Here is a 3,470-nt window from a genome sequence, read left to right as displayed (position 1 = left end):
GGAGACCTTATATGGGGGGTAGGGCCAATTATGGTCCTATGTCCGCCATAATGCAGAATTATTTTGCAGACGTCAAAAAACTGACCTATGCGAAATTTTGTTAGTTGGTATTTGCTTCATAAAAAACGAATTTGTGAATATTTGAAGCTATTTATACAATATTCCGGGGGGTACATTTGTATGGGGGCTATGTGAAATCGTTGACCGATTTTGCCCATTTTCAATACCAAACATTTTTGATCAATAAAATATATTTTGGGAAAATTTTATCTCAATATCTCTTATTTTGTGGACGCTATCGTGCCAAAAACAGACAGACGGACAGACGGACGGACATGGCTAGATCGTCTTAGAATCTTACGAGGTCCCAGAATATATATATACTTTATGGGGTCTTAGAGCAATATTTCGATGTGTTACACACGGAATGACAAAATCAATATACCCCCATCATCATGGTGGGTATAAAAACTGCATGTGTGTAGCTATACAAACACTTATAGGTCCAATGCTGATTCTTAGTATGTGTAAATGTTTTTTAGACATGCAAATCTGTGCGCTTGTTCTAAATCCCGTATAAATGTATAAACCTAATACCGGAGAGTTTGTCCATTGTTTTATAATTTTCAAAAACTTTGTTTGAAACTTACCCACTACCAACAAAACTTACACTTTTCGGAAATTCTTTCAGTTATTTAAGTTATATACACACGTACATGTACATATGTATACCTAAAGAACACTACTCAAGACAGTAAGTGGAAATTAATATTAGTGAAAACATTTTGTTTGCTTGTTTTAAAGTAATTAGAAATTTCCTTTACCTAGAAAATTCATTCAGTGTAAACAGCTAATATAATTATATGTTTGTAAGTACATATGTGTACTTTCCGGTTTCACATCAAATCACCTATGGTTCTCGTATATGTATGTACATTTGTATGCTTGCTACGAAAAGTAATCCTGATTCATTCTTACAAATAATATTAAGAATTTGGCAAAGAAAATTATGTATGTAAGTTTTTCGAAATGGTGACTTGTAAATCCTCCGAAAACATGAATTCAAAAACCCGAATATTTGAATTCTTTACAATTACATATTAACTTGTATTATTGTTAAGATATGATTTGTTGTTGTTTCGATATGATTTCAGAGTCTTTTTACATGTTGTAAAAATATACATCTTAAAAGTGATCGACGGGAGAACCCAATATACAATAGACCTTGAACAAAAACATATGAACAAAGTTGTATCTCAAGCAGAGATACTGAGAATTCAAATAATTAGCCACCGTAATTTAGCCTCAATTTCAATATTTTTTCACTGTCAAACCCTTAAAGCATATATTATATGTATATATATTTAATAAGCTACGCATTTATGTACCAGCAAACATTTTTGATATTCAACCTCTCTTGTATATATCAAGGAAAAGTTATAGGTTTTACAATTTAATATACATATATTTTGTTTGTTGGGTTGACTCAACAATAGACTAAGTATATTATATGGAAATGCAAAGAAGAAGACAAACAATATCTTAGTACTTAGTACATGGTAACCAATCTTGAAACGCACACATACACATGCACTAATATACTAAACTAAATGTAAGATGTTGTTTGATAAACATCTTCGTATGTGCATATATAGTGCATTTATATATTTTTATACCCTACACCACTTTAGTGGGGAGGGTATATTGGGTTATTGATGATGTTTGCAACGCACAATAATATTGGACATATAGGCACCTTAAACTACACCAATTGGCTTAGAATTATTTTCTGTGTTGATTTAGCAATGTTCGTCTTTCCGTCCATGCACACTACCTTCTATTGTCCCAAAGACGAAGCCTATTGAAAATGGTTTAGATCGGTCCATTATTTTACCTAACCCTATATGCACCTTAAACTACACCAAATGGCTTAGAATCATTTTCTGTATTGATTTAGCAATGTTCGTCTTTCCGACCATGCGCACGACCTTCTACTGTCCCAGAGACGAAGCCATTATTACACCTAAACCCCATACAAGTGAATCTGCCTAATAAGGCTTTTCAGTACATAATTATGTTTAATATACTCGTATCTCACCAAAAAGCTGCAAAACCAAGTTCTCTACTAGCCATCATGACTCTGATGAATTTTATAATTATAGGGCCTCTTTTGACCCTGGCCCCTATAAAAAGGCCAGGGTCTTAAATATCCACAAATTTATTCAATAATAAATTGCTTAAGTATATCTGAAGTGAGGTACAATTGAACTTAATTGTTTTTTTATGAAAACTAAATCACATTTTCATTTTGTAAAAGGTGCAGGGTATTATATGGTCACGCCCGAGGTACGTCCGTCCATCATGTTAAAATTATAGCAAAAATAAAACGAAGTTCTTTCAAAAGAATAACATTTATTACCACTTCAAAATTAGCACTAAATGAATTTTTTTTTAACTTCTATGGAAGTGATGTTTATGACGTCCAAAAAAGCGAAAAGAATCAATTTTTTATATATATTTGTATATTTGTTCGTACTGAAATCTTCTGTATTAAACCAATTTTATTTTGGAGTTAATTATAAACGCGTGTAATTTATTGATTTATGTTAATACTATTTGAGCCAAATTAGTTGTATTCTATAATATTATTTTTTTATTTTTAATTTCTAAAAAAAGAACATAAAAACTACTTCTGGAGAATGGCTTCAGATGTAGTGAATTTTGAATCAAGTAAAAAGGACATCCCTATGTTAAAATCTTAACTTCTTCAGGTCTTTTTCAGTACTTCCATAGAGTAAATTCTACTTCATTTTCTATTCTTTGGAAGTCCTTTTTTTGCTGGGATATAAAGCTGCAAAATTATACACCCTTAGTAGGGTATCACATAAACAACATATTTCCATATACATTTCTACTTATATATAAATATATTCAAAAATATTTTTACTTATAAAGGAATTACAATACTTACACACATACACACACACAACTTCTATACATATGAATGTATTAAAATCTTATTTCCTGCTTGGTTACCTTCTTCCTAGAGTACACTAGTAATACATCTACAGAGATCTAATATTTGATGTATATGGTATTTGTAATATCGGCAACAGGAACCATATGTTATTTAAAGGAAATGTAAATGTTTATTTAATGTCTTTATACAACAAATTATAATAATTTATGATTTGATTTGAAGTTCAAAGTGTTGAAAAATTTTGCAATAACATTTCAACAACTTTTCTTAAAATAAAAAAACTTTAAACGATAGATTTTTTTACATGACCCTTTTGCCATCACTTTTAAAAAGAAGAAAATAATTTTTGTATATGTAAATGAAATCATTTAAGAAAAGAAAACCAATTTAGTGGAAATTATGAGTAAGATATTATAATTAAATGGAAAAAAATGGCAAATTTCCATTAAAAATAATGAACAATAATGATGACGATGATACTGGCTCATAC

This window comes from Lucilia cuprina, chromosome 2 (genome assembly GCF_022045245.1).
Source record: "Lucilia cuprina isolate Lc7/37 chromosome 2, ASM2204524v1, whole genome shotgun sequence".
Classification (NCBI taxonomy): Eukaryota; Metazoa; Arthropoda; class Insecta; order Diptera; family Calliphoridae; genus Lucilia; species Lucilia cuprina.
This window is presented reverse-complemented; position numbering follows the sequence as displayed.